This window comes from Dermacentor silvarum, chromosome 10 (genome assembly GCF_013339745.2).
Source record: "Dermacentor silvarum isolate Dsil-2018 chromosome 10, BIME_Dsil_1.4, whole genome shotgun sequence".
NCBI classification, from domain to species: domain Eukaryota; kingdom Metazoa; phylum Arthropoda; class Arachnida; order Ixodida; family Ixodidae; genus Dermacentor; species Dermacentor silvarum.
In genome coordinates, this window is record NC_051163.1 from 147,899,900 (window position 1) to 147,926,906 (window position 27,007).

Here is a 27,007-nt window from a genome sequence, read left to right on the forward strand (position 1 = left end):
CTAACAACCACCGGGAGTGGCAGAACCCTGGCTTACATTTAGGGATGAAGTTGTAGAAAAGCACATCGGGTTGATCACCATGCTCATGCTTTAAAGAGTGCGGCAACATACTATAGCAAAGAAAGGCATAGGTGAACACTACCGCACACGCCACGGCCCGCCATTTAATCTCACTTTTGAATCTGATATAGACATTCGGATACAGTGATGGAACTCGAGCCAATAATTTTGGCGCCAATGTAAATTTAGATACGCTGGTTACTGGCTTTCAGGAATACGATAATACACGGCCGCTAGAAGCTTTTTTTTTGATTAAACAGAAATTGTTGACCGACAAGGCTAACGCTCATCATATTTTCACACGAAACATGCCATTTTTATTGCTTTATTCGGCTTCATTAAAGTTATGTCAATTTTTTAATCGACAATTTAGGCATCCTTGTTTAGAAATATATGCAAATTTAGACTCTGTATAATTGTGTTTCAGTACAGTGCATCTACAACGTAGGCTTTCCTTCTTTTTTTTTTCTCCGCCCAGATTAAAGTATGATCTGCTTGCTTATTCACGTAAATTCGCAGACAACGCACCCAGTGATTTCAAAAACATTTACAAGGCTGCGAACACGAGGGTAGAGCCACTTAAATTGTGGAAATAGCATTAAAATGAAAATTTGCTGTGGCAATAAAATGCTCTGCATTTCTATTTTGTTTTTCATAATCCCCTCCCCAATGTGAGAAATTTTGCAGCATCCGCGTAGACGTAAAGCATTTGTCTAAGAACAATATACACTTGAAAGTCTCAGTTTAATTAGTTGGGCTAATTGTGAATTAACCTACGGCAGAATATTCAAGTCGCTTGAAAATATAACAAAGAAAATTAATGGAAGCCAGTAGTAAGTTGCCCTGTGCCTTAAGATACAAAAAAGTTGCAAATGAACGTTTCTGAATGTATTTGCTACAATTTTATCGAGGTACTCTAATTCTTGAAAACTTATTTAATTTTTGTTTTTCCTTTAAAATGATCGCGCCGAAAATCTAGATATTTTTGTGCAGCAACAAAATATTGCAGTCGACTCTGCCTCTAGGCACGTCTTCCGCTCTTGAAAAATGGAAGGAGCTCGATCGAAACTCATCTCATTGGTTCCCGTTAAGGATAGCTTGGATACCTCAGACAGTCTAGTGCTAATGTTTTTGCAGCGAGTCTCACACCAATCCAATATTTTCCAATTTCTTTAGCGCGACTGCAATGTGTATATATTTCTAACTCTTTGTCAGTTTGATTCGAATCTGTGATGCCTAGCAACTCTTGAAGTGTGCCTTTCGCCGCTATTCCCACCCATCGAAATGTGTTTCCCCTTGTCGATTGGCGGCGCCGCTGTCGAAATCATACCGCTACCTCCATCAAACTTCGGGTCGTCCATGACATGCCTGAGCACGATCACCTCTAGGAATTCGAGGTGTTAATAGGCTGGGAACAGTGTAGACGAGAGTTAGTTAGTGTCGCGAAGACGAAAGAATTCCTGCAGAACCCATGTTAAGATGAGTATCGAAGTTAATGCGATTAACATTCACACAATCTAGTGAGCAAGAAGCGACACACCGTATTAGCTAAGGCACCTTTATTTAGAATCCGTAGTGTTTCACCTGATGGTTCAAGTGATTCGGCTATATGCGGCCATGCACTGTCTCCCTGATTGACCCGCTTTGTTATGACCATCGCTCGCCAATGTTACCTCACGATGGTAGAACAAGGACCGCAGGCCGACGGTGCATGCAGTGACGACGATTGAATTACGAGGTAGGAATGATGTCGATAGAAGGACGAAGGCATATAAGGACGACGGCATGATGACAATGAGATGATTCTGAAGTGATGGCGATAAATAATTGTGACGGAATACAATGCCATGACGCCGGTGTTGTAATCTCGATTGATTGACAATAATTGCACAATACTAGCGGACTGAAATAGAAATTATGCTGATGGAATCTGAGGTGGTATGACGACCAAAGCATTTAGTAATTTTTAGCCAACCAGACACGCTTCTGAATAACATACCAGCCTTCTCCCTTTCTTTTCTCCTATTCCTTCCCAAGACGCTTTACAAACATATCCTCGGCCGTTGAGCTCAGTACGCCGGTGCTCTAGCTCATTAGGCCACGATCACACTTTACAAACATATCTTGCCAACAAGTATATTATTCAAGCTCGAACTTAGGGGGAACATTGAGCTTTGGGGCTACTATCGAAATACATGGCAAATCGGCAATTGTTTCTCAAAGCAACCAATGCACCAAATTTGATGAGTTATGTTGAATTTAGAAAAAAAAAGTTAAAGTGTAGTGATTGCAGAAAGGGATATTTTATTATAGGCTGTCTACTTTTTTTACGTCAAATTTTAAAGAATTGCCAAATTTCGAAAAAGAAAACTTGACTTATAGAGCTATGTACCTCAGCAGCTAAAAATGATATCGGAATTCTGTAAACTGCACCTAATAATACATCCAAAGCGGATAGCAATCATATATCATACACCATCCTGAAATATACCACTATGTTGTGAATGATGCAGTTGCAAAACTGTTCCAAACATTATAACAAATTCACGTAAGTTTTAAGGTATAGCAAAAAAAATTGTTCGCTTTTGATGCTCCAACGGGTGCAGTTTATAGAAATGCCATATTTGTTTTTAATGGCTGAGTGGCGGATTTGGAAACTTCATGCTTCTATTTTTTTCAAATTTACGAACATCCTGCGATTCTTTGAAAACATTACACGACATTTATAAACGAAAATATATTTGCTGCAGTCTCTGCAATTTAATTTTCCCTCTTAATGCAACACATTTCATTCAAATCGTTTCAGCGATTTTCTCATAAAATCATTCCTGCATTTTACGTGTATTTGAGAATTCGGCATCGAAGATAGGCCCGAGCTAAAGCTTCCTCTTAAACAATGGATCACGCGAGTTGTATAGGAAACCCATGAAACAGAACCGTGACGTATATGCAAGACCGTGGCCACAGTGGTGCACAAATAAGAAGTCTGCTCAAGGAAAAAAATATATATTCAACGGAAGCTTCGCGGGAGCCTTTATCTCGGCCAGACATCTTTCCAGAATGCGGACGAGCTTTCTGGCCAGGTGTCTAGCAACACCGTCGATTCATTGTCAGTAGAGCAAGTAGCTGGCCGTCTTCGAGACAACGCTGATACACAAGCGCGCTCGTTTCCAAGCACCGAGGTGAAGCGACAGCCTCAGGGTGTGTTTCTTTTTATTGCGCTTTGTTTAGTTGTGCGTCATAGATACGTCATAGCGGAAATATCGAATTCTTTAAGGTCGATACGCCACGTGGTGGCGAAAAAAAGAAACTGTACGAAATGTCCCTAATTCCTGGTATTGATCAATGGGACGGCATGCTGTCTACCGTTTGTCATGATGCCAAACTAACAAGCACGAACAGCGACAATTGTGTACGTTGCTGGTCCGTAGTTCATTTCGCGCCGGTTGCTTCACGTATTAAAATAAATATTTCTTTTTAATACAAACGTTGAAAACTGTGCGCGCACACAGAGCGCGACATGTGCGACGTTTGAATTTTGCACTATTTCCCGCGCGCTCCGTACGTGACCAGCCGGCGCATTGCGTTACCGCGATAAAGAAAATAGTTCCTCAAGGAAGCTAAGCAGAAAACTTTCATACTCTTGCAAACCACATAAATTGTTAAGAAATACCTTTATATTACAAGCATTGTTAATAAATATTGCAATTCATGTCTATGAAAGCGTGGATTTGTATGCGCGTTTTTGTGTGAATGCGCGCTTGCGCTGTTGACTCTTCGGCGCATTCCGGAACTTTGTGCGTGCGGCCAGCGTTGCCATCTGGTGAAACTGGTTACCAGATTTCGAATATCTGGTGAAAATCTGGAGCTTTTGGTGGCCAGGCTAGCAAACTTCTACACCAGACAACATCTGGTGAAATCTGGGGAAAACCACTTTACCGAAATACTGCCCACCGTCGGTGCTCATCCAAACGTTTACCACTAGGGAGCGCCTATGGCCGCCCGATCGTAAAGCCCCTTGATCAAGGGACTTTACCCGATCGTAAGGCTGATAAGCTACCGCTAGGGCATAGTCAGAGTGCACAGTCAACCAAAGCTTCTATTTGCAACGCATGTCTAGTTATGAGGAGCTTCACTAGACGGCGCCTGCTGTTCAAGTGAAGTCAGTCAAGGAAAAGCGTCTTGCCTCCAATCAAGCCATTTTTCAGGGCATGAGTGGACTTCACCCTTCGCGAGTCTTGTCTCAAACTACATGACATTCTGTTTTGCAACTTCCACTTCAACATCTGATTGAAGAAAACCTGGACGTTATTGAAATACAATACAGGAGAATTGTTATGCATCTTGAGGAGACCGTCTTCGAAGGCAAACTTCCAGAGGATTCTGCAACATTCTGGGCAGGGATTTTCAAGTTTGAAAATGCCATGGGTGAAAAGCCCTACAAGGAACTTGTATTGTATTCGCTGGCATGCCTTTCGTGCCCAGTGTCAAATGGTGGTGGACCGTGTCTTCAGTCAGGTCACTTGTGTGAAGACAAAGTACAGAAACAAGATGTCACTGAAAACTTTGGATTCCACTGTACGAATTCGCGCAGCGTGTTCCTCCAGAGACGGCTGTTGCGTGAAGTTTGCTATCACAAACGATATGCTAAGCAGGTTTCGTTCAGACATCTACGATGCTCCAAGTGATGATTAAAGGCATTGGTACGTTTTTTTGGTACGGTGTTCCAGCACCGATTGAAATTAGCCTTATTAATGAGCGCTCGTGCTTTGCCGTTTTGATGGAAACAATGCGACGTGAAATAATCCGAACTGTACTGTAATCAAGTATATTTCGTTCGCGTTACATCATGACTTTGTAAATAATAAAGTTAGTACTTGACGAATGTTAATTTTGTAGTCCAGAGTTCGACGCGCCCACTTCACGCGCACCATATCTTGCGAATAAACAAACACTCGCTAAAGTTGCAAAAAAAAAAACTTTCGCGACTGTTGCTTTATTCACAAGAAATGATGATTTTTAGTAATTTTTTGGCAATTTTAGTTTCTGGTGAAATCTGGGGAATTTTAGCCAGTTTCTGGTGTCGTCTCTACTGTCCAATCTGGCAACGCTGCGTGCGGCGTATGTGTGCGGGTTGCGTGATGAGTTTGCTGCGTTTTCTGTGCCCTTTGCCTCGCTGTGACATCTTTGGTATATTGCAACTTGTTGCTCGCTCTTTATGGGCTACACGTTGCCTCGAAGATCACCATGATCGCCTCCGACTCAGCCACATCGAAGGTGAGTGAGTGTTTCGAATTCCACTTGCTCGTTCATTGCGACGCTTTCAGCAAAAGTGCGTACATACTCGTGCGTGTCTTCCACGCGCTTCTGTGCTCGTTTTCATTACTAGTACTATCCTTCCGTTGCGAGAATTGGTTGTGCAGCACTAGATTTGTGATATTGAGCATGAAGCAGCTATGTGGAGCCAGCTAAAACAGGGCATGTTGTGCGCGCCACGATTTTTGGTACGGTGTTCCAGCACCGATTGAAATTAGCCTTATTAATGAGCGCTGGTGCTCTGCCGTTTTGGTGAGCAGCTGTGTGGAGCCAGCTAAAACAGGGCATGTTGTGAGCACCACGATTTTTGGTACGGTGTTCCAGCACCGATTGAAATTAGCCTTATTAATGAGCGCTCGGTGCTCTGCCGTTTTGGTTGGCAGCTATGTGGAGCCAGCTGAAACAGGGCATGTTGTGTGCGCCACGTTTTTTTGGTACGGTGTTTCAGCACCGATTGAAATTAGCCTTATTAATGATCGCTCGTGCTTTGCCCTTTTGATGGAAACAATGCGACGTGAAATAATCCGAACTGTACTGTAATCAAGTATATTTCGTTCCCGCAACGCCGTACATTGACGTGCATCTACTACATGGCGTGTCAGGATCGGCGAAAATATGCGCGGGGCGTTTTGCCGTTCGAATGCATTCTACTGCGCTGTTCGCTTCAGGATCGAGTGCCCAGAGTCCGCTGACACGCCGTGCGGTAGACATGCGCTGTGGCGCGATAATAATAAAGAATTGCAAGGGCGTATATGTGATTCTATGTGACAGGTGAGACAAAAAAGGGCTGATGGCAGCGAATGCTGTCAAATCATCAGGTTATGTGTGGTTTGTGTTCCACCGGTACGCGCGCGGTGAACTTTTTTTTTTTAGCCATTATCTTCCTTCGACGCCATCGAGTACTTCGCGCTAACGCCTTCGCGTAGGCACTCTATATTCACGGAAAAGGAAGATTCTGTGGGATTCTATGTTCTGCTTTAGAGGGATGAAACATTCAAAATAACGTCATCGTGCGAAGTTTCAGCCTTTGGCCCTTCAGTAACTGATTGATTTAACTAAGTTCGATAATCAGTAAAGGAACGAGGCATATTTTCCGTGTCGTCCCACTGTGCTTCCAGTGGCATGTAGGCGTTATCGACAAATGTCAAAAATTAGCAAGGCTTTTTATGAGATAGAAGTAGACAGCTATGTCAATAAGTTATTTTTGCTTTGAATTCACACACTAAAGAGGAGAGAGAGTGAAAGGGAGGGGAGCGTATCCTTGTGAACTAAATGACGCTTTGACATAAGCTTGGAACAATGGTTTGTTGGTGGAGCAGTTCTGTGGAATACTTAGAGAGTAAGCAAACTGCAGTAGCAGCAGTTAGACGGGGAGTAAAAAAATGCAACACTGGTTTTATATGAACGAGCTACCTTCAAGATGTGGCCACAACAGTTCAGTAGATGAGCAAAAATAATTTTAAAATTTTGGAGAGAAATTTAAAATAATTTATTTGCCCACTTCACACTGCCAGTGAGTGGCAAGAGCAGCCATGCTTTAATGTTTTCAATCAGTCATTTATATCCATCCATTTATGTCGGCCTAATCGTCCATGTAGATGTTTTGATTGTTGCTTTTGAGTTATCGTGACGTCACATTTTAATACTGACATCTGTTTTCAGAATCAAAATGAGCCTGGAGACGCCACAGCCGGAATGCGAAAGGTGAATTCTTTGGCCATTGATCGTCTAGCGTCACCATGATCAAATGCACTGTTGCCAGGAGAATGTATTGCCGGGAGGTATTCTCCTTAAGATTTAGTAAAATTGGTAGCATTAAGTGTCTCCTTTGCGATTTTGCATAGCCTTTGATTTGCGAGTCGATTAATTTATTTGATGAGGTGGGCAGTTGGCACACCCTGCCTTTGTGTCTTATGTACACATTCAGCTGAGTAGGTCTGGGACACAGCAAGCGAATCTGATGTGTAGTGGTAATCGCATTAACGTCGACAGTTATCTTCCTGTTTGAGCTGCTACTACTGCTTGCCAACACAAGCAGCAGTTGCCCAAGATAGCGTGAAAGAGGTTCATTGAAGAGTGGCACATACTCTGAGTCACATACCCAGAGATCCAAGCAGGTCAATCAGATGGTTATTAACGCACTTCCCTCAACATAGCAGCCCTACCCATTAGGCCATTGACCACCAATTGACACAAATTGGCTGGAAAATACTTAGAGACAGACACCCGAAAGTATGTGAAGTATCCTAAAAATGCTATTTGCCTAAAAGTTTTCCATGCTTTGGCTTACTTACTATTTTATTTTGTACTGGGTGAATCCTTGTTTTTCTGAAGCACATGGCATCCTAACAGGATAACAAGCTATGACATTAGATTTAGTTGTTTTTATTAGTGGCATTGACATTTTAGGTCTGGAGCAGGCAGTATTTCTGTGATTTATTTGGAGTGTGGCTGTTGTGTAAATGTGCTTAAAATCCTTAAACTACCTCACTAATATTTACCTAAATGTGCCATTTCACATAGGTTGGAGAAGTGCTCATTCAGATGATCCTGGCACAGATTGCCATGGTGGACCAGGCAAGTTTGCAAGGGCCTTGATTCACCATGTGTTCACAGAGAAGAACCTCATGGGCCACTCCTCGAAAACACCACCACCAATAGGCAAAAAGAGGCTCTTGGCCTCATCAGGGTCAACGCTGTTATAGGCAAGTACCGTACATCCTTTTTCCCATTGCATTTTTGCATTCACATTTTGTACTTGGAATTACCAGCTTGCTATTAGCACAACAAATGACTTTCAAGTAGCCTGTGTCTGCAACTACGTGCTACAATAGCCTACTATTTGGAATGAATGTTCATTTGATCTCAAGTCTCTAACGCCTCCATACTAAAGTGCTAAATTTTAAAAGCAGCCTTAACTGCCAGATGTGATTGGTGGCTACAACTGACAAAGTTAGGTGTATTTGCACATTAGTTGCACTACTTGACTGTCCATGCAATGAACAGTTGCAATGAAGCAACTACCAATCTGTGAAGCATGCTACCAATCTGGTGGTATAGCGGGTGTGCTTAAGTGGCCTGAAAGTGTTGTAATAATATAGGAATTGTGGAGAAGCTATGCTCAAGTGCAGTTACTGCTCAACTCGAGGGACAGCACTTCCACCAAATTTCAGCAATCAAAAGGGCCCTCCAGATTCTGTAACGGAAAACATAGTGGTTTCACCTATTTCGACAGACCACATTGAATTAAAGTTGCTCCAGTCTTGAAGGAGGTTCATGTGGTGGCAGACAGTGGCCTTTCAGCAGAGGGAGCTTAAGTTATGGGGCATAATTGTTTGGTTGTTTCGATCAAAGCAACAATAGGAACAGTTGCCAACTTCGTTGTCAACATTGCTATGTTTAGCAATGTCCATTCATTCTAGGCACTCAACCTATTAAGATCCAATTTATCACATTGTATTCTAGGATGTAAACAAAGGTATTTGACCTTTCCTCACGTTCCCATAAAATGATCAGTACTCAATGGGCCCTTGGCAGCTACTATATAAAGCTTCTTACAGAACATGAGGCATGTCCACAGCTCCTACTCTGAAATTGTTGGAAATGTCTCCTGCTTTGTTACTTCAAGGACGCCCTTGCCTGTTTTCAGCGTTATTATAAACCAGTGCTCAAGTACTATGGGTTTAGATTTATCAAAGATTGAATGAGCTTTGTAGGCGTTCATGTTTAACCCTTTGAGGATCACATACTTTCTGGAAATACGTCCCCCAATTTAAGCGTTATATTTTTATTGTGGATTGTTCTTCAGAGTGACCTTTCAAGAAAAAAAATGGGTAAATAATTTTTAGGTCACAAAGTGACAAAGGTTTCTTAGTGTCCGCTGTTTTACACCATGTTTATTGTAGCATGCAGGGCAAACTAGCATAATCACATTTTTTAAATGTAATGACATTCACAAAACATTAAACTAGGTGAATACTCCCAAACTACTTCAGTGATGGGCACCATAGGGTAAAGAGAAATGTAAGTTTTAGAATCAGCCAAGGGGCAACAGCACAATCAGGATTTTTGTAGAAGAAGGTTACAGAATCTGTAATGTGATGCTTGGGGACACTTCATTCTTAAAAGGTATGCTTATTTATATGTTCTTTCGCCGCCTCATATTTATGGTCGTGACCACACGATTTGTTTCCGCCACTCTACATGCATGGCAGTTACCCTCAAAGGATTAGCAAAGCCAGTCCACTTGCATATTTCTCTTGTAAGACTGAGCATTTCTTCGTATTTCTTCTTCGCATTTATTTGTGTTAGTGTAACCAGGTTGGCGTGCAACTGCAGTAAATCCTCGTTATAAGCAATATTTTCTTTTAAGTAGAGAGGCATAAGAATAGCCATCATAATGCGAGAAGTGCACTCCAGTAGCATATGAGCTCGTAAAACAAATTCAGATATGCCATACTCAATTCTGGCCGCATAACCGTATTTGGAGCAACTCCTGCAAGGAAAAGTGCAATAAAGTTCTGCACATTTTGATTATGATTGTTGAGAGAACTCAACAATCATAATCAAAATGTGCAGCACTTTATTGTTTAGTTGCCAGTAGTCTACCTTTAAGTTTTTTCACCAACAGTATGAAGTCTTTTTTCCACCATTTTGTTCCTAAGCAAGCAACATTCACATTTTTCACACCAAGGATATAAATGAAGTTATTCTGCCACAGTGGGCTTTTTCTGTTTGCCTTCTGCATATTGTACTAAGTGGAGTCCTCCGGCACCACTCCACTTTGAAAGCTGGTCATTCTCTAGAATTGAACTCGTGAAAACTTGGAATAAACAAAACAAATGAAACAGTTTCATTATAACAGGGCGTACTGTATGTCTCACTTTTGCATGTGGAACATTGATCTTAAACCTCATGCTGTTTTTCCTATTTTTACAGGCTTTACCTGTCACAAGTTTCCTGGGACAAACATCGCCTACATTAAGAACACTCTGGCCTCACTTCTCGCAAGGGACCTGAAGTGTCCAGAAGAGCTCAAGTCTGTGGACAGTTCAAGTGTTGTGCACTTGCAGCCCTCAACATTTTTTTATTATTATGATGTTTCTAGTCACCTGAAAAGCCCAGGTTGGATGGTTCAGACACAAGTACTGTGTTGTGGTTAATAATTAATTGCACAAGTGTTGCGCTTTGTATTTTAGTACATTTTACGTAAATTTTTAATATATTTCTACACAAGATAGTGTTTCTTGACTATTTTATTTCAAAGGTATCTCGGGTCATTTCATGCCAAGACTGTTCCATGACGGCACACCATTTCAAGTTTGTTTGATAAAGTAAAAGTAGGCACAGTGAGATATTTTACAGAAAATTAGGTTTCATACATACACCGGAAAGTGGAATCTGTGCTATTGTCAGAGTGGTTCTGTTTAAGAAAAACTACATATTAACATATGTTTGTAGTAATGGTTTATTTTGCTATTTCAAAACAGTAAGAATTAAGAGGTTAAAGTTTGCTTAAATGCAGAGTGCAACAACAGTTCTCGCGCAAGGCAGCGATGTGCTTTCTTTCATGTACGCATGAAATCTGATTTCTTGCAAATTCTTTCATTCTAACTTGTTTTGCGGCACCCAAAAATTAAAAAAAATTCCTCATCCCAGTTCCATTTAAGTCTTCCAGCAGGTAACTAATGGCCACTGTCTATCAGATAAAAATCTTAAGTAGTCAAAGTGAATAAATCGCTTGGTATGTAATGACCTGCCCAGGAACCTAGTAATGATGGCAGAAAATGCAACTGGATCGTGCAACAAGCAATAGGCACCGGGCGGCCGTCGTAAGGCACTAGCGGCGCGCCGGCGATATGCTGGCGAACAGCGCCGCGAACGGCAGCTGTCAAAGCACTGGCATGTAAAGCAGACGACGGGACGAAGGCGCTCGGTGCTTCCAGTGATTTGGCACAGCGGGTTTTAAGGGCTGACGCACCGGAAAACGCATTTTCGTGAGTCTGCTTTTGAGAAAGGTCGTCACTTGTACGAGGCAGATCACATTCGTGGCATCAGGTAGTACATAAAGCAGAAAACGAGCGCAAATTGCGATGCAAATGCACCACGCGAACGGAGCTCACCGCGGCAAGCTAAGACGTGGAACTCCAGCAGTTATATTCCAAATGTTATTTTGCTTTGCGCTTTAACATTACAGCGCATTTATTCATGGAAATATGCGAATGACACAAAAATTATGGACCGAAAAAAAAGGAGACATACGTCTTCCTTATTCTGTTTCTTGAGCTGCTTCGCCGATCGCACACGTGTCAGTAAGTTCCAGCTCTCTGTCCGTTGTAGTTCTTTTATCTTTGCAATGCTTCCCCATTCTTAATTGCTTATAAACTAGCCCAATCTTCAGTCACGGCCCATTTTAAATAGCTTAGCGCGACGGGAGCCGTCGGTAGCAGTGAGTGTGAACACGCCACTGCGTTGGCGTTCGCCGTCGATGCACAGCACAATCACGTGCCGGACGCTACCAGAGTTGGGAATTGCTAGGAACGAAAATGTACATTAAAGGAAGACTGATACACTGATAAGACGGCAAAATGACTACAAATCTGAGAGTTCGCCTTCGGTGCCCAAGCTCCGGAGCCGTTTCACTGCGGAGGCGAAGACAGGCAAGTGGGACACGAAGCTCTTGCGTATGAACGGCTCTTTTATTAACGTTATAACAACTACATCATAGCAAATCAGCGTCAGAAATGTACAGTGCCCAGCGATTGAAGCGCTGGCAGCGCGCGGCTGCCGCCGTTTCTTTTCTTTTTTTTTTCGTGCCAGAGGTGAGCGCCGTGGAACCAAATGCAGTCATAATGCGTTACGAAGGTTCTCGCTTTCACTCTACACCACAATGCATAAGTTTGTTGTCCCCAGCGCTTACAGTCAGTACAAAAAGCGCTGGCGACCATGGGATTCGAGTATCGCGTTTCAATTGCTGAGCACTGAACGCGCTGTTGCCTACAGACCGCACATATACAGACTTTCCGGCCTGAAAAACGCGATGCCGCGATGAACAACGGTTAAATTGAATGGCCTACCAGCTTAAGTCATGTTTCAGTAACTGTTTGTGCACCCAAAAACGCAACATGTTTCATCAGACTTGGTTTCACGACAGCGCCTGCTGCGCGCGGCCCAGCCGCCACATGCCATTACATTCGCGGCGCTCCGCATGAAGGCGCCACCGGTCCAAATTCATCCCGCGCCCGGTGCCTATGCAGCACAATAAACTGCTGCCATGGCACAACTTATTATAATTACCATGTCGTTTCAGAGGTAGATAACATTTAGTAAAATGGGCACACACCATTTAACCAATAAGTAAGAGTCTCAGTGGGCTCATGCAAATAGTGCCATGATTATTAAGTTAGTGGCTACTAGATAGAGAAAGCAAGTAGTCTTTAAATGTTTTTACTGTAATGCTTGTATATTATTTATGTTCTATTTATTTCAATTTTGAGAAATGTTTTACTTTAGGGCCATGCAAACTTTACATCTCTCATTACTCAATTTCGTTATTGTATCAAGCTGCTGGCAGCTTGTAGATTGCGTTAGGATTTTTTTTGATCTCAAGGCACACATGGCTGTACAGTTAAGAAATGTTTGGCTTCAATAAACAATTCATCTAGAAAAAAATGCTTTTTGTCCACATGAGTTTTGAGCTGTTGATTTCGTGAAGGAGTATTGATTTTGTGTGTTAAGCCAATTCAAAAACTGGCATAATAGTTCTCCTAGCAGCTCTATAATATGTTTTATTACAGGCTATATCTAAAAGTGGTTTTGATCCCTGGGTGACCCAGGTCTGCAATACAGAAGTGCCTGCATTTAGGTTTGCCCCTGTCCTCTAGTATGCAAGGACCACATCAATATGGCATCAATGGTACTGCTATGAGACTCAACGTAGCCCAGCAGTACTTAAAGAAGTCTAGTGCAGTTTTCAACACTACTCACCAAACAGCATATTTAAGTGGGCTCTCAAGTGATTTCAATAGTGATGTTCAACACTGCTCCAATAATATTTAAATGGTGTTGCACTATTGACTAACATTGCACGTTAGGCTTGTTGGTATAATATAATGGAGGCAAAAGGCGCAGTGCATCAGAAACAGGACACAAGAGGATGAACACAGACAACACACGTTTGGCGCTTAACGTGTGTGTTGTCTGTGTTCTTCCTCTTGTGTCGTGTTTCTGATACGTAGCACCTTTTGCCTCCACAAGCAATATTGACGTTTAACGCTCATCCAATAAAACTTCAATGGGGTTTCAATATTGATTTCAACAATGCTTCAATAATATCTCAATGAGGTTTCAATATTGATGTTCAATACTGCTCCAATAATATTTCAATGGGGTTTCAATATTGACATTCAAGATATTTCAACAATGTCTCAACAGGTTTTCAATATTCACATTCAACACATCTTCAACAGTTCTTCAATGGGTTTCAATATTGGAATTCAACATGGTTTCAACAATCTATCAATGACTTCTCAAACTGAAACGACCCAATGATGTTTCAACAAAATGTAGCGGGCCAATTTTCAAAACCAGTCATCAATTTCCTCAATAATGTTTCAACAAAGCCTCAATGTGCTTTCAATGCTATTTGTTGACATTGACCAATGACTTTTCAACAACTTTTCAACAATTTTTTTGTAAGGGCTTGGTTGCCCATAGTGTAATGTCGTCCGCGTAAAAGGCACAGCCTAGATTCGGTATATCTCCAGTTGTAGGACTAGCTTCCGGAGCCCGATTTTAAACAGGAATGGGGACAGGATGGAACCCTGGGGCATGCCTTTCAGTGGAAAGTCGTATGGTAGTGAGTTAGTGCCGCCTATGCCAATCTGTGCCTTGCGATTGCCAAGGAATGTAGAGGCATAATGGAATATGCGTACCCCGCATCCAATGGCTGTGAGGCCGTCTAGTATGGTAGGGTGCGCGATGTTCTCGAAGGCTTTTTCGATGTCGAGCGCAAGGAGTAAGTTGTTGAGGCTACCTGGAGGTGGGTTGAGCACCTCCTCTTTGAGCAATAAGAATATGTCCTTAGCAGACATCCCTCGCCTGAATCCGTACATAGATGTTGGTAGGAGCCCCCGTTCTTCTGTGTATTGTTCGAGGCGAATGAGTACGACTTTTTCAAACATTTTGTCCATACAGAATGTCAGTGATATTGGTCTCAGCTGATCAAAGCTTCTCCACTTTCCTGGTTTCGGTATGAGTACAATCTGGGCCAATGTCCACTCTGTGGGTAGTTTTCCACCCGGTGTCCATATTTCTTGATTTAAGTGGTCCGTGATGGCTTGTAATGTGTCAGTGCTAAGGTTCCGTATCATGGCGTTTGTAATACCGTCCAATCCGGGTGATGTATTCCTTTTGAAGCTTTGCGCCACTGCATACACCTCTGCGAAGGTGTTGGGTGCGTCTAGCTCGTGGTTGGGTGTTCCTTTGTACTCTTGTCTTGTTATTGAATTTCCGTCTCGCTTGCGTTCTCCTGTGTACCGTTGTTTCAGCTCTTGTATTAACTGATCATGGTCCCCTTGAAACTCCCCTGCTAACCGTTGGAGTGTAGCATTTGTTTCGGTTCTTGTGGTTGAGGGGTCGAAAAGACTCCGTAGGATGTTCCATGTCTTTTTCGTGCTTAATGTGCCTCTTAGGGAGTCACATAATGTGCGCCAATTGTTATGGTAGAGTTCTTTCGCGTATGCGTTCGCTTTCTCTGTGATTTCCGCTATTCGGAGTCTCAGTTTTCTGTTTAGTTTCTGTCGGCGCCACCGTTTGGTGAGTGCCCGACAAGCTTCCCAAAGGTGTGTCAAGTGGTTGTCAATGGCGGGGGTCTCTGCCGTAGTCTGATATATTTTAGTGTTTTTATCATAGAATCCCTTGCTGTAGTGAGTCCAATCAGCTATGGTTTCTGGTTTGGGCCCATTTCCTACTTCTTGTTGCTCTCGATACTTAGTCCAGTTTGTGTTTTGGCTTTTCCGAGGGGGCATCGTAGTTGAGCTGTTTCATAGGCCATTTATTATGAAGCACCAGGGGAGACGATTGAATCCAGCGCCATCGGAAATGTGATTCCATATTACCCCACGAGGGGAGACAATCAAAGCCATGGAGGGTGTGGAGAGCCTGAAGCGGAACCTCCCTGAAGATAAGGAAGAAGACGACCGAGACTGGGGCGGGGGGCACAGAGGAAGAAGTTCATTAAAATGGCGGACTAAACAGACCGTTTCATTATTACTTCCTTACAAGAGTATGCCGATTTTGGTAAATACCAAGTTAACGATACGACCATGAGAGCACGAAGACGTAGGCGGCTAGATAGATAGATAGATAGATGCTATCAAAGTGGCAAACGTCCGCCAAGAAATGCTTCGCATTTAAATAAATTGGCTGTAACCTTTTGCTTGAACAGGGAAGTGGTTACGTCTTTAGCTGTTGTACTCAATCTTTCATAATCATATGGGAATCTGCTCATCAGACTATCTGAAGTAGACACAAGGCGGTTTTTCAGGTCCGGGCCTGCATGGCCCGAGCCCGAAAGTATCCTACATTGGCCGGCCTGGTTCTCTTCGGCCCATATTAGCCATTTTGCCTATACGAAGCTAGCTTGAGTTCTCGGTTATTGTGAAGATGCTGTCATGTGATAAACGGCTACCAGGCGGTCTTCAAGCTGCATCAAAGCAGATTTTTGCCCTGCTGGTTACTTGATAATTTAACTGTGAGAGAAACAAACATTTCATTACTAGCCGAGCACGCCCTATTATTATGTGAATATTTGGTATGAAAACAAACCATACAATCGACAGTTAGGAAAATAGGGAGGGATCAGGCTGGCAACAACCACCGGGAGTGGCAAAACACCTGCTTACATGTAGGGATGAGAGTGAGAGAAAAGTCATAAGGGAAAGGCAGGGAGGTTAACGAGGCTGAGCCTGGTAGGCTACCCTGCACTGGGGAAGGGCTAGAAGGGATTGAAAGAGGAGAAGAAAGAGAGAAGTTCACAGTTCACACCTTGCACATTTACAGTCAAGCGTTCATCGCTATGTTTAGTCACAGGCGGTCATGCAGGCTTGTGCACTTCAAAAAGCGCAGCAGCGCCTTTGTAGCCCTGTACATAGAAGACGCACGAGGCCACGGGCCCAAGATCTTCTCCTCCGTAAAAGGCCTGTCGTCTAAGTGCTCCAAAGCAGTCCGAAGGGCAATCCTCTCTTCTTTGTATCTAGGGCAGTCACATAAGAGATGTCTGGTGGTTTCCTCAACACCACATGTGCTGCAGTTGGCACTGTCCGCCATTCCAATTGGGAATGAATAGGAGTTCGTAAAAGAAACTCCTAATCGCAGGCGGCACAGTAAGGTTTCTTCATGTCGTTTTAAACCGGGTAGAAGTCGTAATTGCATCTGTGGGTCCATGGCATATAGGCGCTGGTTGGTAAACTCTGGTGTATGCCATTTTCTTAGAGTTATAGTAAGGGCAAGACTGCTGAGGTGCCGCGCTGCATCCGTTCTTGACAGTGGTATTGGGATTCTTTCATATTCGTCATGTGCTTCACGGGCAGCTTTGTCGGCACATTCATTGCCAGTGATGTTGCAGTGCCGGCCCAGGCAGCCACTGAAATACAATGCCGTGGCCTCTGACCACCGCTTGATGGTAGCGTACTCGTATCTCTGCTACCAATTGTTCATGTGGGCTGTGGCGCAGAGCTGATAAAAGTGACTGTAGGGCTGCCTTTGAGTCACAGAATATTGTTACGTAAAACGACACAAGGCGGGACTATTTACACTGTATTTACACTAGACAGACACAGTAGCCAAGATGGTGGACAGCCACCAGCACCCGACAGAACCGTCTTCTTCGTCGTCTGCCCCTGGCAGAATGTGTCTCTCGTAGCATGTGTCTCTCGTAGCATTACCCCCGGCGGTGGAAGCGCCGTCTCGGCGCACTTCAAACATTGTCGTCAGAAGGAGGGTGGTATGCTTTCAGCCTGCTGACGTGAACAATGTCACTGGGAGCGATCGCAGGCGGCAAAGTCGGAGAGACGGGAACAATCTCGTAGGTGACGTCCGTGACCTGGCGGATGATTCGGTAAGGACCCGTGTACCGAGATAACAACTTCTCGGATAGGCCCACACGACGGAATGGACACCACAGGAGAACTAAGGCACCGGGTGAGAAGCGAACGTCATGATGCCGGCTGTCATAGAGGCGCTTTTGGGTCGCTTGCGAGGCCGACAGCCTAGAGCGGGCGATCTGACGCGCATGATCGGCACGAGCGATGGCATCACGTGCATATTCGCTAGGCGGCGCGGCAGCAGCCGGAAGTAGGGTGTCCATTGGCAACGTCGGTTCACGGCCAAAGAGCATGTAAAAGGGTGAATAACCGGCGGTATCGTGACGCGATGAATTGTAGGCGAAGGTCACGTAAGGCAGCGCCAGGTCCCAGTCACGGTGGTCGGAGGAAACATACATTGAGAGCATGTCCGTGAGGGTGCGATTTAGGCGCTCGGTGAGGCCATTTGTTTGAGGATGGTAGGCGGTGGTCAACTTGTGCTGCGTTGAGGAGGAGCGCAAAAGATCGCCGATTACTCGGGATAAAAATGCACGGCCTCGATCTGTGAGCAATTGGCTAGGGGCGCCATGGTGTAGAATAACATCGTGGAGCAAAAAATCGGCAACGTCAGTAGCAGTGCTGGTGGGGAGCGCTCGAGTGATTGCATACCTGGTCGCATAATCGATAGCAACGGCGACCCACTTGTTGCCGGATCTTGACTCAGGAAAGGGGCCGAGAAGGTCTAAACCAACACGGAAGAATGGTGCGGTCGGGATGGAGAGTGGTTGAAGTAGACCAGCAGGGGGTGCAGCAGGACGTTTCCGACGTTGGCATTTATCGCAGGAGGTCACGTAACGTCGAACAGACCGGGCGAGACCACGCCAAAAGAAGCGGCGCCGGACACGGTCGTACGTGCGGGATACTCCAAGGTGACCAGCAGTTGGTTCGTCGTGAAGCTCATGCAGGACCGTTGAACGCAGATGTTTAGGCACAACGAGAAGCAGCTCAAGGCCATCGGACTGGACGTTACGACGGTAAAGTGTGCCATTCACGAGGACGAACATGCGCAGTGACGCGTCGTTAGGTGCCGATTCCAGCCGGTCAATGAGCGATCGCAAAGAATCATCACGGCGTTATTCGTCACCAATCTGGAGAAACTGATACATGGACATAACGCAGGGGCTATGTTCGATTTCCGATCCGTCTGGTTGGTCAACAGGGTAGCGGGACAAGCAGTCCGCGTCCAGATGGAGGCGGCCAGACTTGTAGGTAACTGAGTAAGAGTACTCCTGAAGGCGCAGCGCCCAACGACCAAGTCGTCCAGTAGGGTCCTTCAGTGAGGCAAGCCAACAGAGAGCGTGGTGATCTGTGACAACACGAAAAGGGCGGCCATACAAGTAAGGACGGAATTTCGAAACCGCCCAGACAAGGGCAAGACATTCCCGTTCCGTAATCGAGTAATTGCGTTCAGATTTCGAAAGGAGACGACTTGCGTACGCAATAACACGATCAATGCCGCGTTGGTTTTGGGCTAAAACTGCACCGATGCCGTGGCCACTAGCGTCTGTGCGTACTTCTGTGGGAGCAGCTGGGTCAAAATGGGCAAGAATAGGTGGAGTCGTTAGGGCGGCGATGAGCTCAGAGAAGGCGTTAGCTTGTAGAGGACCCCAACAAAACGGGACGTCTTGCTTGAGAAGGTCAGTGAGTGGACGTGCGAGCGCCGCAAAGTTTTTCACGAAACGGCGAAAGTAGGAGCACAGCCCCACGAAACTACGAACGTCATGGACAGATCGAGGAACGGGGAAATTCGTGACAGCGCGTACCTTCGCTGGGTCTGGTCGGACACCGGAAGCGTCAACGAGGTGGCCCAGCACAGTAATTTGACGAAGAGCGAAGTGGCACTTCGAGGAATTGAGCTGGAGGCCAGCTCGTCGGAAAATTGCTAGAATGGTCGAAAGCCGCTCAAGGTGTGTTGCGAAAGTGGGAGAGAAAATTATCACGTCGTCCAGGTAACATAAACACGTCGACCATTTAAATCCTTGAAGCAGTGTGTCCATCATTCTCTCAAAGGTGGCTGGTGCGTTGCAGAGACCGAAAGGCATGACCTTGAATTGGTAAAGGCCGTCAGGGGTCACGAAGGCGGTCTTCTCGCGATCCAGGTCGTCTACAGCGATTTGCCAGTAGCCAGATCGAAGGTCCAGGGAGGAAAAGAAGGTGGCACCATGGAGGCAGTCGAGGGCGTCGTCGATACGTGGAAGAGGGTACACGTCCTTCTTGGTGATTTTGTTGAGGTGCCGATAATCAATGCAGAAACGCCAGGAGCCGTCTTTCTTCTTTACTAATACGACGGGGGAGGCCCAAGGACTAGATGATGGTTCGATGATGTCCTTCGCAAGCATTTTTGCCACTTCTTTGTGAATAACATCGCGCTCTGATGCGGACATACGGTAAGGTCGACGGTGAATGGGCAAAGAGTCGCCAGTGTTGATTCGGTGGGTGACAATCTTAGTCAGACCCAGGGGTCCATCACGAATGTCAAAAATGTCGCTGTATGAGGCCAAAACCCGACAGAGAGCGTCGGCCTGGTCAGGAGAAAGGTCTGATGCAATCATTTTGCGAAAAATGCTGTCGTCAGAAATTGGTGACCGGGAAACTTCAGCTTCTTCAGGCGCAGTTATTGCGACAACATTGACGTCATGGTCTGTTATAGCGGTGAGGTGGGCAAGTGACATCTTGTGGGGCAACACTTGAGGGGTCAGACCAAAGTTTAGTAGCGGGAGGAACACACAGTTATCTGATAATGTCGCGATGGTATGTGGCACAGTAACATTGCGCGTCAGGCGTACGTCAGTAATCGGAGTGACGATATAGTCGCCGTCAGGAACGGGTGGGGTCGATGACAAACACACGTACGTAACGGCTCGAGGCGGTAGGCGAACAAAAGCGGCGGGGCTTAAGCGGCTGACGGTCGTTTCGCAGGCATCTGATAGAAGAGGAAGATCGAGACAGAGTGTTTCAGAGGAACAATCAATTAAGGCCGAGTGTGCCGAAAGAAAGTCAAGGCCAAGGATAAGGTCATGGGGGCAGTGAGCAAGGACGTCAAAAAGTACGACAGTGTGACGACCGGCAATTCTAACACGGGCGGTGCACATTCCGATCACTTGAACAGCACCACCATCGGCAACACGTATTGTCTGTGTCGTAGACGGAGTCCTAATCTTCTTCAGGCGGCGGCGTAAAGGGGCGCTCATAATAGACAACTGTGCACCAGTGTCGATGAGGGCGGTCACAGGAACATTGTCGACTTTGACTTCTAGAAGGCTATGGTGAGTGGGCAGAGTCAGCAGAGGATTTGCAGGGGACAACGGCATTGCAGCTTCACCTCCATAAGCTGCACTATCTAGTTTTCCGGCGGCGAGCGTCCAGAGAAGGACGGCGAGGAAAAGCGGCGAGGCTGCGGAGAGCGGGACTGGCGGCGTTGTGGCGACGGGGAGCGGGAGAAGCGGCGAACAGGAGCAGTGGCGTCAGAGGGAAGAGGCTCGTGGGAGGACGACGAGTAGTAAGAAGGGGAACCAGCGGCTGGACGTCTAAAAGGAGTAGAGTGCATGGAGGTCTGGCGAGATGCGTAGGTCCAACGGCGACGGCAATAACGAGCAATGTGCCCGGCTTGATGACAGGAGAAGCAGATGGGCTGATCGTCGGGCGTTCTCCATTCCGCAGGGTTGCGGAAGGAGACAGGAGGGGTGTAGGATCGTCGAGCAGGTCCAGAGGAATAAGGCTGAGCGTCAGGACGAGTCAGTGGGCACGCCGATGGAAGGCCGAGATTGGCAAACTCCTGCCTTACTACAGCTTGAATGAGGGACACTGATGGCGGCGTTGGGTCACTGGCGTGGGACGTAAACACGGGTGGTGGAATAGGTGCAGGACAGGCAGCTTCAATCTCGCGACGAACAATACGGGTAATGTGGTCACAGGTTGGCGGCAGGCGAACGGCATCACACGATGAACTTGCAGCCGTATTGGGCAGCCGGGTGAATCTCTGGGTTATACGGCGGCTCTTGGCATGTTCAAACCGCCGACACTCTTTGATGATTGTGTCGACGGTATCAACGTTGGTGTACACGAGCAGGTTAAAGGCATCGTCAGCGATACCTTTGAGCACATGAGAAACCCTCTCGGACTCAGGCATGTGCTCGTCAACCTGGCGGCAAAGAGCGATAACGTCCTGGATGTAAGAGACGTATGACTCGGAGGATGTCTGTGCACGAGTCGCAAGTTCATTCCGCGCAGCATGCTGCCGGCCAGTGCTATCCCCGAAAAGGTCGCGTATCTTCTCTTTGAAAGAGTCCCAGCTTGTAATGTCCGCCTCGTGCGTCTCGAACCACACCCGTGGTGGGCCATCGAGGTAAAAAAGCACGTTGGCGAGCATAAGGGTCGGGTCCCACCTGTAGCTGGCGCTGATCCGTTCGTAAAGGTTGAGCCATTTGTCGACGTCAACCCCATCCTGGCCGGAAAAGACTCCAGGATCACGAGCAGGAGGCAGAACGATGTAGGTGGGAGCCGCGGGAGGGGCAGCGGGTGAAGACGTGGTGCCTGCACCGACTGACATGGTCGGAAGCGTGATGAAGCGGCCGTTGCGGAGCTCCGTGATGGAAACAGGGAACTACCCAGCACTTCCACCACAAAGATGTTACGTAAAACGACACAAGGCGGGACTATTTACACTGTATTTACACTAGACAGACACAGTAGCCAAGATGGTGGACAGCCACCAGCACCCGACAGAACCGTCTTCTTCGTCGTCTGCCCCTGGCAGAATGTGTCTCTCGTAGCATGTGTCTCTCGTAGCAATATTGTCCAATTATTTGGTGATTGTTCGTGCACATAAAGCACTGCGCTACGGAGGGCGGCAAGTTCAGACCCTGTCGATGTTGTGACGTGGCTGATCTTGAACTTCTTGCAGAATGATGCCGACGGAATAACTACCGCACCAGTAGAGCTGGTAAGAGTCGAAGAGCCATCTGTATAAATGTGAATTCGATCAGAGTAGGAATCATGCAGCATATGTAGAGCAGCTTGATTCAGGGCACAAGTTGGCAAGTCGGACTTATTTGTAACTCCTGGAATGGAGAGCCGCACTTGTGGCTGCCGGAGACACCACAAAGGACAAGGTGGTATTGCAGAAGGCGTGAAGTCCGATGGAAGAGAAGATCGATAGGAGGTTACAATGCCCGAAAACGTTGCATCTGGTCTACTTTGCGAGAGATAAGCAAGGCGTTGAGACTGTAGTCGGGAAAGGTGCCGGAGATGATTTCGAAGGGTGTCTGTGGCGACATACGTTCTGATGGGATGTTCCCTGGCGATGGAAATTGTTGCAGCTGTTGAGGCGCATCGCGGTAGGCCAAGACAAGTTCTAAGTGCTTGAGCTTGCATGCTCTCAAGCACTCTGAGGTTATTCCTCCGGGCGCTTGACAACACCGGGGTGCTGTAGCGCAAGAAACCCATAAAAAGCGCTTTGTATAGTTGCAGCATCGAACGCACCGACGGTCCCCATGCTTTTCCGGCGATGGCTTTGAAGAGGTGACTGATCGAGAGGAGTCTTTTCCTTAGGTAGGATACATGGGGGCTCCAGGAGAGGTCGCGGTCAACAGTGATCCCTAAAAACCGATGGTTCTTTTTGTACAAAATAGGCTGGCCATTAATAGACACAGGATATTCGGCCATAGCTTTTCGCGTGAAGGCGACTAACGCGCATTTTTCTCTTGAAACGCCGAGACCTTGTCTCTGTAGATAAGTAGACGTCATCGTTGCAGCCTTTTGTAACCTTGCGCGAACTTGCGGGCGAGTTACTCCGGAAGCCCAGATGCAGATGTCATCTGCGTAAATTGATAGACTGACAGGCTGTGGCAAGGATTCCGCCAGCCCAATCAGAGCCAGGTTGAACAAAACTGGGCTCAAAACGCCACCTTGTGGAACCCCACGGTTGGTATAGTGCTCGGTAGTTTGACCATCTTCAGTGACTACAAAGAAGCTCCTTTGGGTCAGGTAGCTACGAATCCACCGAAAAGTGCGGTCTCCGATTTCAGCAGCCACGAGCGCGTCAAGAATTGCTTCATGCGAGACATTATCATAAGCACCCCTTACGTCTAAAAATAGCGCTACCGAGATGCGTTTGGATGATTTTTGTTGTTGAATCGACGACACGAGATCTATGACGTTGTCAACCGACGAACGACCACGTCGAAAACCTGTCATCGCGTCTGGATAAACACTGTAATGTTCAAGAAACCGCTCGAGGCGCGTGAGGATCATCCTTTCCATCAACTTGCCAACGCAGCTGGCGAGAGCACTAGGCCAATAGGATTTCAGTTCAAGGGGAGACTTTCCTTGCTTTAAGATTGGTATAGGACGGCTACGCTTCCACTCAGGGGGAACAACACCATCACTCCATGAGACATTGAGATGATGCAGCAGGATCTATCGTGCTTCATGATCAAGGTGGCGGAGAGCAGCATATGTTACGTTGTCGGGTCCGGGCGAAGAGGAACGCCTGCAAATGGCTAAAGCAGCCTCCATTTCTTCCATGGAGAAAAGTTCGTCCATTGCCGAAACTTGCATGAGGGGAACTTCGTACAATTCCAGATCCTTTTGTAGCATTCTGTCGCTTGCAACTTCCGCACAAAAGTCTTCTCCAACATCCACTTCTCGACAGCCTTGGTGGAGAGCCAGTGCCTTAAAGGGGTGGCGTTGCTGAGGAGAAGAGCGAAGGCCCTGGAGAGTTCGCCATACGCGAGAGAGTGCTTTGCGGGGGTCCAACGAGTTACAGAATGAATGCCATCGTTCGTTGTCTAATTTGTCCATGCGATGACGTATTTTCTTCTGCGTGCGCCTGGCCTCCCTAAGGTCTAGAATCGACTTTGTGCGTCTGTATCTCTTCTCGGCACGCCGACGTACTGCACGAAGCCTTTCTAATTCAATGTCGAAGTCAGAGCGAGCAGGTGACCATGAGAAACAGCGCGTTGCAGCATGCATCGCGTCCGCAATCACAAGCTCTATGCTACGTGCAAGGCCTCTCTGGCATTCGGCGTTCACAGAGGCTTGAAATGCGGGCCAATCAATTGTTCGAGAGACCATAGGGGAAAACATATTGCTTAGAACTTTGATGGCAACGTAAGTAGGAATATGTTCACTTCCGCGCGTTTCCAAGTCAGTAAGCCAGTAGACGCTCGAAGTAAGGCATCGCGACACCAAAGTAAGGGCTAGGCAGCTGCTATACGACGACCCTTTCAAGAATGTTGGACTGCCGTCGTTCAAAAGGCAGAGGTCATGGTCCGAAGCAAAAGATACAAGAGTCTGACCTCTTGAATTGATTGTTGTACTTCCCCAAAGTGGGTGATGGGCATTAAAATCTCCTGTGATGATCCAAGGACTGGAGGTCGACGTCAACATTTCCAAGCCTTGTGTAGTCTAAACGGGTTGATGAGGAAATGTAGCCTGCGACGAGAGTGAAGGAGAGATTCTTCTTCTTTATGCTAAGGCACACATACTGGTTGTCGTCATGAGGAGGCACGGCCTGGGCCACGTAGGTGAGCTCTTTGCGAACATAAACGAGGACCTTGCTGATTTTGTCACACGTGGCGGAGGTAAAAGCTTCGTATCCTGATAATCTGAGGATATTTTTCACGTTTGGTTCACAGATGACTAGCACCGGAAACCGATTTACACATACAAATTGGCGAAAATCAGAAATACGTGATATCAGGCCTCTCGCATTCCACTGAAGAATTCAGGCATTCTTGACGTCTTCTTGAGAAGGTCGTCTCTCCAGAAGTTGGCGAGCCATGTTTCTAATGTAAGCTTTCAAGTACAGGAGCGAGAGCACCCAGTACTTGTAAAGCGCTTCGAGCAGTCGAAGTTTGTGCATTTCCCAAATGCGTACGAATCGCAGTTATTAATGAGTTCAGCAGAATAACCACCTGCACATCCTGTTCAGGCAACTTGTCGGAAGCAAGAGGTACGTTCGATGAAGGAGACGTACGCCGCTCAAGATCAGCAGGTGGGCATGGATTTGGCAGCGCAGGCCAGGCAACGTCATAAGCACTTTTCTGGGCTTCTTTGTCAATCAATACGTTGCGTCTGGTCTCGCGCAAGGACTGCTCTTTCTCAATTCGAGATGATGACGCTGCTGGACTAGATTGTCGCTTTGGGGAACGTCCTTGGGGAACGTCTGCGGTGGCGGCGGGAGCGTCGTTTTTTCACAGAAACTGCTGCTTCCCGGTGCGTAGAGCCTTCATTTACCATCTCGTTAAGAATACTCCACTCCTTCTTGATTCGGGGGCAAGTTCTCGATGTGGCTTCATGAGATCCCTTGCAGTTTCGGCGCTTAAATTCAGTTTCTTGGCAGGATTCCGTGGTGTGGAACCCAGCGCAGCGTGCACATACTGCAGCGTGATTACAAACACCTCTGACGTGACACAACCGAAGGCACTTGTGGCACTGCAGAGGTTTCGGAATGAACGGCTTTACGGGCTGGCGAAAATGGCCAACCTTGACATTAGTTGGGACGCTGTCGCCCTGGAAGACTATCTTTACACACCGTGAATTGCCAATCCGAGATACCTGGATGATGGTACTATCAGGAGTGGCTGTCTTGACTAAGATAGGCAAGTCTTCATTCGGTATTGCTACATCTACGTCATAGATGACGCCTGTTGCTGTATCCTTGTCGACAGGAATGTGGGAGCCTACTTTGATCCCATTCAGATCGGTTACTGTATGCAAGATGTCAAACGCGGTGGCATGCACGACATCTACGGCGAGGATGTTCTTGCGAGTGTTAATTTTTATGTCGGTGATTTCATTGGGAAGTAATGTTTCAAGGAAGGCGGAGACAGCTTGCCTATTCAGATGCCGCAGATTGTCCGAGGGAACCACCGGCATGAAGAGTATGGCGGGGGCTCGAGGACGGCTCATGTTCTGCACTGTAGATGTACTTGAAGGCAAAGGTGTCCTGAGGCTCCTCGGCTTCGCCTTGCGGCTTCGGACGGATTCGAAGCCGTCTTCGGAGTCTTCTCCGCTGGCCGAGTAGAGTTCCGTGCTGTCACTGGCGGCATCGTCCATTTCACTGTTACGCTTCCGCGACAGCACCGCGGAACGCGAGGTCAGGTCGGGAGAGAACCGTGGCAGTGTCGACGTTCATCACTGCCGGCGGAGGATCGAAGCGCCGTAGCTAAACACCGAAAAAACTGAAAATCAGCAGTAGACGGGAAAGCACCAGTCAACTAGAGACACACTTCGTCGTCTTCCAAGTTGTAGAAAAGCACCTCGGTTGATCACCATGCTCATGCTTTAAAGTTTGCGGCAACATACTATAGCGAAGACATAGGTGGACAGTCCAGTACACGCCGAGGCCAGCCATTTCATCTCACTTTTGAATCTCATATAGTCATTCGGATGTACCTACAGTGATGGAACTCGAGCCAATAATGTTGTAGTGAATGTAAATTTAAATACACTGGATATTGGCTTTCAGGAATGCCATAATACAC

General features: G+C 46.5%; 1 long non-coding RNA gene across 1 annotated transcript; it reads left to right on the forward strand.

Annotated features, from left to right (window-relative positions):
- Positions 1–5,177: 5,177 nt before the first annotated feature.
- LOC125940746 (uncharacterized) lies at positions 5,178–8,079 on the forward strand. Its single transcript, XR_007463948.1, has 3 exons — positions 5,178–5,337; positions 7,039–7,080; positions 7,900–8,079. It is a non-coding gene; the product is annotated as an uncharacterized LOC125940746 (long non-coding RNA).
- Positions 8,080–27,007: the final 18,928 nt, after the last annotated feature.